Source organism: Stigmatopora argus, chromosome 11 (genome assembly GCF_051989625.1).
Source record: "Stigmatopora argus isolate UIUO_Sarg chromosome 11, RoL_Sarg_1.0, whole genome shotgun sequence".
In the NCBI taxonomy this organism is placed as follows: Eukaryota; Metazoa; Chordata; class Actinopteri; order Syngnathiformes; family Syngnathidae; genus Stigmatopora; species Stigmatopora argus.
The window spans coordinates 3,401,204-3,417,692 of record NC_135397.1 but is presented as its reverse complement, the minus strand read 5'-3'; the positions used below and the strand labels follow the sequence as shown (position 1 = coordinate 3,417,692).

General features: G+C 41.3%; 1 protein-coding gene across 3 annotated transcripts in view; it reads left to right on the top strand.

Moving 5' to 3' along the window:
* The first annotated feature begins 3,531 nt into the window (after positions 1–3,531).
* Positions 3,532–16,489, top strand: part of LOC144084812 (methylated-DNA--protein-cysteine methyltransferase-like) — a 124,974-nt gene continuing 112,016 nt past the window's right edge. For 2 of the 3 annotated variants that reach the window (XR_013303915.1, XR_013303917.1), the window contains exons 1-3: positions 3,532–3,665; positions 12,049–12,241; positions 13,128–13,234. The gene's annotated coding sequence lies outside the window, so the exon portion shown is untranslated. Of the gene's footprint in view, positions 3,666–11,790; positions 12,242–13,127; positions 13,235–16,489 lie in introns of those variants that run through there. The other variant, XR_013303918.1, reaches the window with a different exon arrangement.

The window sequence follows — 16,489 nt, the reverse complement described above, 5'->3', positions numbered from 1 at the left end:
ATTTTGTAAAATCTAAAAATATATATTAAAAAAATCACTGTCTATGGCAACCAAAAATAAGTTAGTTCAAAAATCATTTTGTAAAATCTAAAAATATATATTAAAAAAATCACTGTCTATGGCAACCAAAAATAAGTTAAAGTGGAACTAAACCTGAATGAGATTTTTCCCATAATAAACCTTGTGTGCCATCAAAACGCATTATCTGTACCCAAGTAGCATTTGTTGAATAAGAGTTAACCACAATCCTTCATCAATCGCACATTGGGCAGTGTTGACTTAACGTTTCAACTACTCCGGTGAACGTCATGTGACCAAACCTAAGCCTGCAAAATATATGTTGCGTCACGCCATCTTCTGTCCGGCGACACGACACGTGCCGAATATGCGGGTTGTCAGCGCCAGCTCCAATCCCCGTTGATCAGACGCCACGAATTCGTGCCGCTGTGTTTCCCCATCTTTGCGAACAACCTCGCTCTCACTGGGGGAGTTGAGGGGGGTACTCGCGCTGACAGTTACACCCAAACAAGACTTGCTGTTTACCCGAGAACAAACACGTCCACGGCGTAGCAGCAAATCTATTCTCAATGCACACAAGACGTTCAATTTTCGCCTACCGGGAGTGCTTCCCCTTTTTTTTCTTCTTATTTTAACGCAACAATCCGCCCCGTCCCCACTCCTCCCTTTGCCTTTGATGTTGGCATCGACTATAGGCGACTAAAAAACTATAGTTTTCTGCGAGCTGACAGATAAAACGGTGCGAGACGCCATTAGCCTGCAAAGCGGCATAATGAGGAGACCTGAACGCACACAAGACAGGAGCCCGGTTGAATTACGGCGCTCTCTCATCCAAGGTGGGAGCTTTTTGACAGCTTTCCAGGCAGCACAACACATTACCATATCCACGCCGCGGTGTAGTGCCAAAGAAAGGCTTTGATGAAAACAGAACTGGGGGGATCTTTTGACGGGGTGCCTACACACCGTACGTTTTTCCACGTGCCGGTGTCCTCGGCGACAACAAAGACGGGACAACAATGGCAGCCCAACCGGTGTCAAGCTGCAACTTTATGTTCTTCAATTAGGGAGCGGACGTCGCATCTAGGAGCGCATTGCCGCCGATTGGTCGCTGCGATAAGGCCCGTTTACCCCGATCCACTCGTGCAATCAAAGCTGAAAGTTAATGCATCTAGAAGTGGGTGGACTTGGGGGGGGGGGGGGGGGGGGGGGGGGGGGGGAAACTTGAAGGGAAACCAAACTTACAAAAATGAACAGTACATTCCACTGGATCGATCATTGAATGATTCAGATTGGAACAAATTGATCCAAACACAAAACATCAACTAACATGGTCATCTTTCGGGTATGCCATTTTGGCTCAAAAGAATGCTTTTATTGTAATGTTTGAAACACTTGTCAGTTTTAAAATCGCTTTGTATAATCTATTGCTATTGGTGAAGTGTAAATGCTTGTAGTAAATGTGTAAAAATAATAATTTTCAATTGATCAGAGGCCTTTGAATTGAGTCACGGTGGCTGACTTTCTAAGATCGGCAAACATTGTCTAGATGAAATCATGAAACTGGTGATTTAAACCACAATAAATATGTTATTTTAGTTTAAGGTCAACCTCCAAATTTCCTGTTTGGCATTTGCAAATGTACATTTTCCCAAATGACAGTTTGGAAAATCAAAAACAGTAAATGACAGTTTTCCAAGATGACATTTTATCGTACATTTCTTCAACCACAGCTCAGAAACTTGGTGTGATTGGTCAAGCAGTCATGTGACAGAAATGGAGTCACAATTATTTCCCCCCAAAAAATCAAACCTCAACGACTGCTCATGTTTCAGTGGCACTGACAGCGATTGACATCAATAGCAGTAAGTGAGTGATTACATTGAAATGAGTTGAAAAATGAACTAGAAATGAGCAGTATGAAGCAGAAGGAGGCAGCCTACTTGACAAAGTACCCCTCTAAGACAACCTTGCCTTCTCGCATTTGATTAGGTTTTCAGCCAGTTTACTTCTCGGTATTCTAGCAGCGTCGGCTCGATGTGGGATCTTTTGGCAAGGACACCCTGTACTGAGTTTTGGCACGGCCACGTGCCGCAGTATGCTGCTGACTCTGGGTCTTAACGACAGGCTAAACGAAGCGGGCGTTACGGCCCCCTGGATAGGTCATTACTCGTCCGTGGCCAAGAGCTAAACTGGAGCAGGGCTTTTTAAAGAGGGGAGCAGGTGTGTTTCACCATAGGGGCTGGAGCCGGCCCAAGACCAAACAGCCTTAACGGTCTTTATCTCCTTCATAATGAGGCCACGCTCTCCACATACCCCGACGCTGCCCGCACGGGCCAACGCTGGAGGTAAGGAGAAGCCCCCCTCCCCACTTTACCTCATGGTTAAATGGTGACACTTTCAAAATGACCCCAGCCCGGGAGGAACGATGACAAGCCATTAGCGTTCGTATATACAAATTTGACAGGCGTGATGTATGCGCAAGGAAACGGCGCCTAAAAAATTGATCAAGAACTGGACTTCTGTTACAAATGTCAATTTTTGCCAGTAAAATGGCATAACTTGTCAAAATGTTCCCCACATCATGTAGTATTATTCTAGAATGTTACGCAACACTTGGCCAGTTAAAATGATCTGAAATGCAAGTTTTTATCATATCAATTGCAAATTAATTAGTTCATTTTTGTTACAAATGTCAATTTTTGCCAGTAAAATGGCATAACTTGTCAAAATGTTCCCCACATCATGTAGTATTATTCTAGAATGTTACGCAACACTTGGCCAGTTAAAATGATCTGAAATGCAAGTTTTTATCATATCAATTGCAAATTAATTAGTTCATTTTTGTTACAAATGTCAATTTTTGCCAGTAAAATGGTATAACTTGTCAAAATGTTCCCCATGTCATGTAGTGTTATTATAGAATGTTACACAACACTTGGTCAGTTAAAATGATCTGAAATGCAAGTTTTTATCATATCAATTGCAAATTAATTAGTTCATTTTTGTTACAAATGTCAATTTTTGCCAGTAAAATGGTTTAACTTGTCAAAATGTTCGCCATGTCATGTAGTGTTATTATAGAATGTTACACAACAATTAGTCAGTTAAAATGATCTGAAATGCAAGTTTTTATCATATCAATTGCAAATTAATTAGTTCATTTTTGTTACAAATGTCAATTTTTGCAAGTAAAATGGCATAACTTGTCAAAAGGTTCCCCACGTCATGTAGTATTATTATAGATTGTTACGCAACACTTGGCCAGTTAAAATGATCTGAAATGCAAGTTGTTATCATATCAATTGCAAATTAATTAGTTCATTTTGTCATGTGGAATTTTTTTATGTCCTTTAATCTGCAGTAATCTTTGATTTGAAATGACCATGAAAGGCATTTTCTAAAAATGTCACATTTGTCATGATTACCTCCTTCAATCTGAAATACATATTTGCATGCCTAAATTCGTACTGACATTTAAAAATGTGTAGTGACGACTATTTTGTCTAATTCCAGAAAATATTGATATCAAGAATATCCACATGGTCGGTGGTGTGTGTTCCTTGAAGTCCTTAAAGTTGAATGGAAAGCCTCTGAGCATACACGGACGGATCATCCTTACTTCTTCTTGAACTTAAATAACTGTCGAGGTAAGAGTGTGGGTGGTGGAGTGAACCGGTCGCTGTGTGTGAGTGCTATTGTCCCGCGCGCGTCTTCTCTTTCACCTGTCTGAGTAGGTTTTGTGTGTGGGTGTGTGTCGGAGGGTCCCAGTGCTCCCCGCAGTCTTCTCGGGCCTGTCAGCAGAGTTGAACTTGATCAACATCAAACGGCATAGCATTCAAAAGTATTAGTGTTCTCTGTTGATGGGCCCTCGCGCTATCACAAACCCAGTCCCTGAGCTACTTCATTATTTATCCCTAATTCATCAGTGTTGTGTCTCACACACACACACATAAATCTCAGATATAGTCTCGTGTGTGTGGTTTTTAGGCTATCTTTATTGTGTCACCTGCACGAATCCCCTAAAAAGTGTTCTACTTTCTGCACTTGAGTTAGTGGCGATACGTATGCATTGTCTTACATTTTGGGGCTAAGGAGTGCTTAGGCCTGGCGTTTCACCTGAGTCCAAAAGTTAGCCCCCCGTGGTGCCACGACCTCCGACCCAGCGTGGGCGATCCACCAGATGTGGAGTGTGTGGCGGGATGGTGGCGAGGGGGCAGCTCGCTCTCACGCGGGGAGGCCCCCGTCTCCCCAAACTGCCACAGAGAGCATGGCCAGAGGGCTTCTGTCAGCACCGTTATCAATCATACTCCCTCGCTCGCACTTTCTCACTCCCTCACGCTCGCCCTCACTCCGTCTTTTTGCTTTTTGCACCGTCTCTCACTTTGTCTCCTTTCCGCTTTTGTGTTTCTCTCACTTTCTTTTCATTTTGGGGGGTTCTCACGTTTTTCTTTTTACCGCTCACCACTTAAGACCCCCTTCTACCACACGCTGTACAAAAGCTCCACCTCCTCACTACTCAGTCACCCCGCCTCACACATATGTACATGCTTTAACCTTCCTCGTACAACTTGCATCCTTCTGATCCGATGCACACACACAGCTTGTCGTGACCTTCACGCTGTGAGAAGGACGCAGCAGGCGAGATGTTCCCATGTGTCGTTAATGGGCAATGGTGAGCAAAAGTTAAAGTTAACTGCTGTATTACAGTCAAAATTAAATAGAATCTACATTTTGGGCGCTTGTGCATTGACTATGTTTTAGGGATAAGGCATTAAAAAGTTAAGCAAATATAGCAAAGAATAGGAAGAAAAAAATTGCAACACTCCTAAAAATAGGGTGACTTTATTATTGGGGTAATTATTAGGATTGCTCAAGTTTACCAGGAAAACAAAATACAATTTGTGAGTATTTTGGGTACGCAGAGTTAATTTTTTGAATTTAATTTTTTGTGACCTGTGACCTTTAACCTCAAAATTTCAAAATGTAATCGCCTCTTCCATTTCGTATTACAAGCCTTTCTTGCATGTGTGATATTAATCCCTCGATTGGTTCTTGACCTATCTTGAACACAAACATACACTTTCAGTTTTGCCCTGGGAGCAGAATTCTTTTCATGACCTTTGTGACCCTTATGACCTCATTACCTCAAAAAGGAATGCCCTTTTCCATGTCATATTACAAGCACATCCTGCACATTTGATACTAATCCCTTTATCCATTTTTTGAGTTATGTTGAACACAAACAAAAAACAAACAGAAAAACTCATGTAGGCTTTTCTTTAAAAATCAGCAGCGTCACCAGTTTAAAAATAAATGCGGGCGTTTATGTTAGTTATCACTTTGAAGGCATTCATTTGTTGGTAATTTTTCGTTAAAACGTTTGAGGACCGCCGACTTAGATTAAATAGTCTCCCCAAATTCTGGAAGCAATTGACTTTATTTTCAGTTGTACACCCAAATGTGCCAGAGTGGTCCTCCCTCAAGGTTTCAGTACAAAGTCTCCTTCCAACCTTTCCACTTTCATAGATTTGGCTAAAGTGCTAACATAATCATCTCCTTGGCGGAGGTCAAAGCGCGAGGGCAGACGGCGAGGCAGGCGACGGCCACATCTTGGCAAGGAGACGCCAGTCCTCGCCATGCGGCGTGAGGCGTTCAGTGACACATGGCACTTTGAAGGCCCCCGGCCCGGCCCCCCGTATCGCTGCCATCCTTCACATCTGCAATGGGGGCAAATGGGTTACAGCCAGCACAACAGACAACAACTAAATAAACAACATACCTGGGGTGGATTCCCTCCAATTTCCGGACTGCCAGTCTGGCTTTGGTGCATTTTTAAAACATCACTAGGTAATTGAAGTAGAGCGTTCGCGTTCACACTGACACATTTGCATGGGGAGGGGGGCGCGCCGTACGTGTATGTATGTGTGTGTATGTGTGTGTCGGGGGGAGTAGTCCGGGTGTAAGCAATGGAGCAGCTGGTACGCACCAGTACGACTGCGGCTCAACCAGTCCTCCTGACTTCATATGTAGCACTTAATTGGTTCCCAAGGCAAGAATGAAATATTTAGCTTGCACGTCCTTTAAAATGCGATTGATTTTGATCTGACAGCTGTGCTTGTCCCGCGCGAGGGGAGCGGGAGAAACCAGGAAGAGGCTGGCGAGGGCTGTCTGGGCTCGTTGCCTGCAAATAGCGCGACAACACCCACTCAGGCGCACACAAACAGCGCTATATGGACACGCCATGTACGGATCACTCATAGATGCCATATGCTATCAACTGAAGCCTCCTTTCAACCATACACACACACACACACACACACACTCACGCACTAGCCCCCCATCTTTAACCTTAAAGATGCACAAAGCTTTGAGTCCACCAGTCAAAGATGTTATTTCTACTATATCCTCTCATACGAGCGTCCAGTCTCATGTACGGATTAAAAATAATTGTCTGAAAACACTTTGCTCTTATATCCAAAAATAATTGAAAAATTGCCAACGCAATGATAGTAAATATGTTTCAGTGAACAAAATGACATATCAGTCGTCGCTTTCACACAACTTGAAAGTTAAACTTTGTTCATTGTCTTCTTAAAACACATTCAAATAATGATTCCTAAAAACCTCCTTAGTGAGAGGTCATGGTAGTCATATGGTTCTATGGATAAAGTGTAATTCTATTTCAAAAAATATATTGAAAGTTTATTGTTTTGGTATTTCAGCAAAATGGATTACAAAGTCAAAAAAGTTGGTGCATCTGCTCAGAAAAAGATTCAAAAGTGCATAGATGAAAGTAGTAGAATTACATTATATTACAAGTACAATCTTCCCTCGATTATCGCGACTTCACTTATCGCAAATTTCACTTTGCAATTTTTTTCTGCTACTAGTTATTTAAAAAATACCTTTTTTTTCATAATAATGCGAAACCCACGCTGAAACTCGCAAGCGGAAGCCAATCATTCTCTTAGGACTCAGCACTGAAGAAAAAAAAGGTAGTTATAATAGGGGTGACCCTACTTTGATTATCGCGGCCATGTGGTGGTCTACATTAACCGCGATATTCGAGAGGTTACTGTAAATACAAACATTGTAGTAATTATGAAGAAAGTTTTGTAATGTTATGAAAAACATTCAAGTCCTAATAGAGAAAAACTTTCAACGTTTTAAGACTCAACCAGTATGTTTTAATGAGAAAATGATTGAGAACATTACTAGAAAAGAGTTGCAATTCCAAGAATAGGAGAAAAAAAACTTACAATGTGAAAAGAAACAAAATTATGATCATAATGGGGATTATGCTGCAGTGTTTAAGTCACAAAATTAGAATTCTCCAAATGTTTCCAAGCACTCTGTACTAATACAACGAGAAGTCTGAAGATGACAATTGTGTGCCTTCCCACATGAAATAACTCCAACTTTTCCCCTGAAATTGAAGGTATCGTCACGCGTAAAAAGCATTTTCCTGCCACCTTGTCTATGGAGTTGCAGCTCAGCTCGCAGGAGATGGCCAATCAAATTGGATTAATGTCACTAATTATTTGGCAAAGCAATAGCGTGGTCACGCCATAACATGATAGAAATGCATTAAACCTGCACGGGATCCATGGCCGGGCGCCTCCCCCCTGTCAAATTGACTAAGCTGCAAATTACGTACAAACGGATATATCCTTTATATAACAGCCGACCCCCCCACCACACCCCCACGGCCCCCTCCTCCTCCTCCACTTTATCCTACCTGTCAAGCTGAGAACATCACAGGCTAATTCTTTATTAAGTGAAAGGGCGTCGGGGACCGGATGATCCAATTTAAGTACATTGGGCAGAATAGAAGACTAATTAAAACCCATATTTTTACATTATTAATTTTGGAACTTCACTTTTAATGAATGTGAAATGACAGGCCTTCCATTTATACACACGTACACTTTGGGCTTCTCGGCGGGGGAATAGGACTTATGGGTGTAGTGCTCAAACTGCAGGGGCTGGTCGGGGAGGGTGTTTTTTTTTTAACATTTTTTTTCAAGCGACCATGACAGACTCGCTTTCAAAAAAAGTTGAGGCTGGGCTTCGCACCGCTAACTTGAGCCTCATTTTCAAATCGGGATTCCTAATTGAGTGTAGGCCGCTCCGTTTTTTGGCTTTCGTAGCTTTTGGCGTGGAAGGAAATGTCATTCCAGGCTGGAGATGAGAAAGAAATCAGGACATCTGTAGCCAGGGGTATAACTTTGTCATTTTTAGACTACCTGCATTTCGCTGGTGGAAAAAAAGGGCTAATATTATGACATCAACGTCAACGACTGGCGGAAAAAAAAGGTTGTGCTCCGAAAATAAAGATGTCTTCTAAGGAGATTGAAGTCATCATTTTTTGGGGGGAAAAATAGTCATAATGTTGAGAGAGAGAAAGTTATGAGGTAAAGTCGTAATGTTAAAAGAAAATGTTGGTGATGTTATGACTTGTTGGAAGAGTAGTTGTCTCGCAAACAGGAAATTAATGCAATGTTTTTTAGTAATCGTGCGTAAAAGGGTGAAAAGTGAGAGGAAAAAGGTAGTAAGTTGGCAAATTTAATTTAATGAGGACTGTTAGGGAACAAATGTGATATTTTTATGAAGATGAGGTAAACTAAAAAAATGTTAAACAGGGAAAAAATATAGTTTTGAAAAAAGATCTGGTATTTTTTTAATTATGGATTTTTTGAAAGATGGCATATGAGAAAAAATGGATTAGATTATGAGAAATAATATGAGAAAAAATTATGCTGCAAAAAAATTAGATAGCAATGCTTAAGGCATATTTTATAAAACAAGAATTGAAATTGAAATAAGGCAATATAATGAAAATATGGGAAATGTCATGAGAAAAGCAAACTTAAGAAAAAATGACAATAAGGGAATCAATTCATAAGCAACAAAAAGGAAAGAAATGAGATTAAATGCGATGAAAAAGTCACACTGTGACTGAAACAAAGTATTGTAATGGTATGGTATGGTATTATGACCATTAATTTGTTGAACTAAGAGCAAAAAACAAAATAAATTTAACACGAAAATATTTTACTGTTTCTCACTGAGAAAAAAGTTGTACTCTATTATCAGGAGAATGTTAAATCGTTTGCACAACACAAAGAAAACAAGCCAAAACTACGAAAAAACTCTGAAAATAAAAAAAAAGTCTTGTCCTGCAAAGATGCACATTTTTTAATTAAGCGAAAACCTTTGGTGGCTTTCTCTTCTTTCGGCGTGTGCAAAAATGGAGAGAAGAAAGTAATCAGGACGTCTGTAGCCAGGGGTGCAACCTTGTCATGTGGAGTACCTGCGTAAGGCAACTTTAAATGGCATGTGGCCCATTTCTTCTGTGTCCATCACGCCCTCTAATTAGGAAAATGACCCCGCGTCTTAATTGAAAACACCGCAGCAATGCTCCGGGAAAATCATCTATTTTTGCCATTGCAGAAAAAAAAAATGCAGTGTGGGAAAAAGAAAGAAAGAAGAAGGCGGGACTGGAGTGTTTACCCTCTTCTCTCCATGCACTTCTCATTCCCCACAGGCTAATGCATCCTCACATCCACAAATAGACGCCAGTCAGAGGCCAGCCGCTTTGTAAAATTGAGTCAAATATACAAAACGGACATTTTTTTTAATGGCGTTTTTTTTTTCTTCCCTTTTTTTTTAAGCGCACTAGCTGACCCCCTCGCACGGAATGGAAACCAATCTTTTTTTTTTTTTCTTTCTTTCTTTTCCTCCGGTTTCAGGAAACTTGTAAGGCAAAAGCAACATCCTGAGCTAGTGAGGAGACAGCAGAGGTGCTGACACGCCGACAGGCAGGGGATCCTGGGAAAAGCCACAGACAGGAAGAGCCTGACTGGCTTTGACCCGCCGGGTCAAGGCTGGGGGCTCGGCAACTGAAAGATGTTTCCAAGCCACACTTGCGCTATCATCCATTTTTTTTTTATACAGGAAACAGTTTCCAAATGCTGTGAAATATGCAGGCAGATCTTTTTTTTTTCTCCCCATTTTATTCTCGGCTCTTTTGTTTGGCTCACCCGCGACATGAATTGCGATCCGGCCCTGAGCTATATTTGACTTATTTGTTCCAGGGTCACTGTATGTAATTGCACAGAGCTCAAGTCCACGTCCCTTTTCTACCATGCGAAAATATTCCTTTTTTTCCTTTTTAAAAACATAAATATACCTCGAGTTCATTCGCAACATGTGTCATGACTAATCCATGTTGTCAAGGCCAAAACTACAACATACGAAGGCGTAGAAGGGCTGTGATCCAAAATAAAAAAAAACCTTAGGTAGCAAAATTACAAGGCAAATAAAAAAGGTCATTTTTCGAGAAAGAAATACTATCTCTTCATACTCCATACTCCACTCCAACATAGTTCGAAAAATACGGCTTATTGCGAGAAAAAGATAGTATTGTTGATTGTTGTATTGCTGCAAATATCAAGGGAGGAAAGTTTTCAAGTGTTCAAAGTGGTTGATATATACATGTTGGGACCTTTTTTTGACCATCATAATGTCACTTCGGTCTTTGCCACACTTCACTTTAAGATATTTCCTCATGACTGAAACTTTTTGCGTACAGTAATCCCTCGAATATCGCGGTTAATGTAGACCAGACATAGCCGTGATAATCGAAAAATCACGAAGTAGGGTCACCCCTATTATAACTTTTTTTTGAGTGGTTTCCGCTTACGAGTTTCAGCGTTTTCACATTTTTATGAACTTTAACAAAAAATGTATAATTAATAGCGGAAAAAATCGCAAAGTAGTGAATTTGCGTTAAGTGAAGACTTGATAATCGAGGGATTACTTTATACATAATATGATGCTTCATAACTCAACCCTTGACTAATAATTTGTTGTCAGTGAAAATGTTGTACAATTTTCTTTATTTATTTTTGGTTTAGGATAATTAGTAGATAGTGCAAGAGCCACTGTAGGCCACTATTCATGGCCACACTCCCACGTGGAAGCGACCAACCTAATTTAGTCAGTTGCAAGCCTTGCCCCTTAAAGGTACACTTGCAAAAATACTTACTAATTAAATACAATACTAATCAAACGTTCTTTATATTCTTTTATGTTATTAAGCAATACATGGCCATTTTTCTTTAAAATACTAAAAATATCCCCCAAAAACTATGCTGTAATGGAAAAAATTCATAAGCGAGTCAATTGAGTTTTTAGTTTTCACAAATTAAAATCATAAAATAGGGTATCACTGCAATGATGACTTTTTCATCCCTAGTAGCTTGTAAAATCAATGTAATATTTTCTTTTCATTTTCCTAATAATGTGCCCTTATTTGTACTAGATTTAGACTCATGCTCTATGCGTTATGTGACTACGGCCCTAATAGCTGTTCACACAACGTCCCTGTCTGACAAGTGTTTCGAATTAGGCAGATTGTATCTTTCTCTCTTTTTCTCTCTCTCTTCACGTCTGTGCGAAAGTCTCCAAAGGCCTCTTAGAGTAAAACCAAAAGATGGCGAGGGGAGATTGTCCTCTAGCCAGTCGTGCACAATGACGCATAAATCAAGGCGTCAGTGGTTCGTCGCCCTTCCGTCTCGTCGTCAGCTCCTGGCTCGGACCCCATCATAGCGCCATTTCAGATTTTTTTTTTTTTAATGGCCCAAATGTATCCATCAAGCCTTCAAGAGTGGCTTGCCAGCCGCCCCGGCGATCGATGGGCGCGCCGTACCCTCCCTCTCGGCCCCGCGCACGAGCTTTTGCCTGCGTGGGAAGGGGGTAAGAGGAACCTCATTTTAGCTGGTTTTAGCCTCGGGCCACTACTGTGATTTTACCCCATGCTCCTGGCCTGACGTCATTAAAGATGCATGATGATGGATACCGTGAATTCAACCTCACCGAGGGGGTTTTGAGGTGGAGAAGAAGAAGAGGGAGAGAGAAAGAGAACCTTGCTTGTTTTTCAGATCACACTAAGAATAAATCAAGACTGTTTAAATGGAGAGGTTGCAAGTGGATGCATGTGACTAATCTCCCGGTTGCACATTACAGGAAAGCAGGCGGAAGGAAGGCTGGCAGGCGGGTGGACAGGCAGGGAGGCAGGCAGGGAGGCAGGCAGGCAGGCCTCGCCGGTGGAGAGGCGGCTCCCGTCCAGTTGGTGGTGCTCCTGTCACAGTCAATTCCTGCTCACTGCCCACACTTTGCAAAGTGAGCCTCCAACACGGTGCAACGCCATGATGCTCATGTAGGTTCCATATCAACAATCATATTTATGCACATTCTGGCTCTATTCTCGCCGTTGGCAAATGTTACTAATTTTAGAGGGTCCTCCCTTCTCTTCCCGTTGCGTGTAACGCGTACACGATGGAGGATTCGGGAACGCAAAAGGCATGTCTATCCAAATGCATATTTTGTTATTTGGAATTTTAATCACATTCGTGCCAAAAGTGTGTACGTCTGAAAAGTGAGGTGTAAAAGTAGAGTAGACACACAGACCAAGGCCTTGTGAAATACACCCTAAACATCATATACTCCCCTACAATAGAATTATATTTCATTTGGATGCATTGTTTATGCTTGAATTGAGACAAATTTACAAAAAAAAACCAATGATGAATGTTTTGGGATGTTAAAATGTAATATGAGAGAAATAAATATTGTCGAAAGAACATTTTCTTATTAAGGATTCGTGTAGCTGGGCCATTAAATGCTATGTATATAACATATAACATCATTTCTTCATCATGTCATTAAAATTCAAGCATTGTGATAAAATAAGTGAAAAAAATGAGGGTTTAATTAAAACATAATCCTGAATATGCAACGTTAACCTGTCATCCTTATTTATTAAACTTTCAAAAGTTGTGTAAGTTCTAAAAAAAATAAAAAGGTTTCATTGATGTCAACTATGCATCATTTATGACCCCAAAGTTTGAGAAAAAAAATGACTTGAATTGAACAGACAGATTTCTTTCCTCTATGGTGCAAAACTCTAAAAAGTTCATAGACAACACCGTGTTTTTTTTAAAAATCATTTACTTAACGACGATAAAAAAAATAAAAAAAACATGTAACTTGAGGCTTCAGTGTAACAAAATCCTATGAGCATGTGTGTGTGTGTTTCTTTCCAGGACTCCTGTGTGTCTCCAAAAGTGGGAGTGACAGAATAGGGGGGATACATTTGACAGCCGTGCTCCCCGGGTTCAAAGGTCGTGTCAAGCGGTGAACGAGTCTCAAGGTAAGGAGTCTGACGAGGGTCCGCCTGGTCAATGGCTATCGTTTCGAGGGCCCGGCTGCGGTAATGGGACCTCACTCATGTGTCAGCTCGCCAAGGAAAAGTGGAGGGGGTGGGGGGCGTTTTTGAACTTTTAAACTGTCCAATTTCGAGCTTAAAGGCGTCGTACGTTCACCCACGTCTTATCAGTGTCTGGTGTCAGACTTGCCTGTCTGGCAATCACACCTACTTATAGCCATTCTTGTAATGTAACAGAGCAGCGATACGTTCTTACCATACTTGGCTCGCTCAGTCTAAGACATTTCCCATATGGCCAGCCATTTTGGAGCTTTGGGCTTATCTTTAAAGACACACGGGGTATTGTGTTCTCGGACAAATGGAAAGGGTACACACTGCATTGTTTTAGGACAAAAAAAGTTCCTTTTTATCCTGATATTTTACCAAATTTTGCAAGAGATCAGGGCATTGCAAATGGGAAGACAAAACAAGCTTTTCATGAAAAAAAAATAAGCCTCAGTCATTGTGACATGTTAAAACCATAAACTAAAAGACTCAGAAAGGATACTCATTGGCAAAAAAGTAACTTATTGATGAAAATAATAATTATTCTCATGAACGTAATGTACTTTATGCACATACTCTATTTAATACTATTCACTCATTTGCGGCCTATTTATACTATGTATGTCATATTTCAATGCAAATGTGAGATATTTTCTTCATCTTCAATATGTTGCCATTTCACACCATCATTATCAAAGTCACAGCCTTAAAACATATTTACAAGAATATCCGCTTCAGTAAAATAGCTCGATGAATCCCAACTTCCACAGCAGTAAAAAAAAAAAGAAGTATCACGTTCCGGCATCTGTACTTGATTATTTGCATTTTTGGGAGCTTTTGCTCTTACCCCAATGCATTTCCTTAAAAAAAATGTATTTTTACTTTTATATGAGGATATTGGTAGACGGTGATTATGCATACAGGATGGGCAAATGTCATCAAAAACAATTCCCATATCCAACTAGAGCAAATTCCGGACTTTTGTCGGGTAATATTCTCCAAGGCAAGCCATTTTCCGTTCCAATACTTGAACTCAAGTGCGGCTTTCAGGTACTTTCAAACAAGACTGCTTTTAACCCGCCTGGGTTGGAGCTCCGAGCGCACTATTCCAACATGCCGCCTTAACCGTCCCTCAGCTCAGGGAGTTGAATCCAACCTCCTCACTGGAAGACCCAGAAATAAGGCCTTTATCAGCTGGGCCCACACAGTATCAGGGGGCTCCTCCGGCTGCCTCTGATGTGAAGGGGAGATGGACGGTGCCTGGTGCCGGTCCTCTGGTCGAGCACCAGAACGGGATTGAGGCGGGGAGGGGTTGGTGGTGGGGTATTGTGGCGCTTGGAATTAAGCAGGCATCAAACGGCAAGAGGAAGCTGTTGTCGATGCATTGTCTTGTGTTATTTTAACCGGCTTAGCGCGAGAGCCTCTTCATGCTGGAGTGTTGCGGGCGCTGGATGCCGATGATGATAAGTGGCGCATTCTCTGTTAAGACCGCTAAGCTGCCAGCCTGGCTCCACCAGCGACACATTCGCTGTGTGTGCGCGCCTGCTGATTTTGGCGGCGCGGCTACAGCCTTTTTCAATAGGTTAGCATGGTCTTATCCTGTCAAAAGCGCTGACTTGGCAGTCCGACCAGCGCCCTTTATGGTGTCACCAGTGGGAGCGCTCTTTATTTCATAATGCTGACTTTTTTGCAAGCGATTTGGTAGGAGTGGTTCGGGGGGGGGGGGGGCAAAGTTGTAAATGCGCAAAAAAAACTTTTAAAGCTATCGGAATGAAGCGTTTGGTGTGGATGTTTTCTCTTGTGCCAGGTAAAATATCTGCATTGTAAAATTGGTCCAATCAAATTGCTAGATGTATACGCTGGATACTACTTGGCAGTGGCGGTCCGTGCATTTTCTCGTAGCGCCTTCAACGAATCAATCCAACCGTCAAAAACTATTTTGTGGCTATAAAACCTCTACTGCAGCTACAGTAATAAGTATTGATGGACAAAATACAATATATGATTCAGATATTTCTTAGGCCAGCAGAGAAGGCCTTGAAGGCCCTGACGGCTCGCCACTGCTACTTGGTAGTCAGATCACTCATTGCTGTCATCACGACTGAAGACAGCTAGTATTTTCCACGGTTCGTTCAACATTCCTCCATATTTGTCAAGTGTTTGTTCAAATATTTACTGCTTGATCGCCCGGTGGCGTTGCGTTATGTTTACAATATTAGCATTTCTGCTTAACCTCATCGGCGGCACTATAACTTCCCCTTTTATTTAAATATTTCAACTCTTCTGTTTTATTTTGCTGCTGCAATATTATTTGACCCCTCTCGACTTGGCCCTAATATCCGCCTTATTCTGTAAACGGCAACAAACAGCACGAGGCTCATTTTAATAATGGTGCCAATAACATGCAAATAGGCACTATAAACATACTTGGGAGGGAAATATGTTTTGCATAGATTTAAACTGCTGCATTTTATTTACCCGCTTGCTGAATAACGGCCCGGCAAACGAACACAGTCACGGCTTTAATTCCTGTCGTCTGTCGTACACAGGGTCGTTAAGTGGCATCGTATGTCATGCGGTCGACACCTTCGCCGTTTGTTGCGGCTTGTTTTAAAGTGCTCGTGACGCGTTAGTAGCAGAAGCATCAGGCCGTGTTGGATTTTACTACTCTTGGAAGTCGAGTCTGGAAGTTTTAAGATTGTGATTTCAAGTTCTTTAATGGCATACGTTCTTGTCATGAGTGTAAAAGATCGAGTTCACATTCTAGTTTGCTTGCACATGATTCTTGTAAAGGAATCTCACATTTCTGCTGAGGTTTAGTGCTGTGTGTTTTTCTTTTAAGACAGAGAATTACGGTATAATGCTTGTGAGGTCAGGAAAGGCTGTTCTTGTTAAAATCACAATTGCATTATAAATTTGTTCTATTTGACTGCAGTCAACAAGTGATTCAATATGTAAACCACTGAGAGAAATGTAGAAAATAGCATTAGTGTCTTTTTTTGTCATTCAGCATGGTGCTTTTTGGTGAGTGCACAGTTCTGTTGGAAGTATAATACATTAAGATTGAATCGTCTTGAAGTGGAAATGTGAAAGTGGCTTCCAATGATATTCCGTATACATTTTTTAAGGAATGAAACCTAGCTTCTACACCAGTACGGCTGTAGTAGGAGAGCTCCTGTAAATATTACATACCTG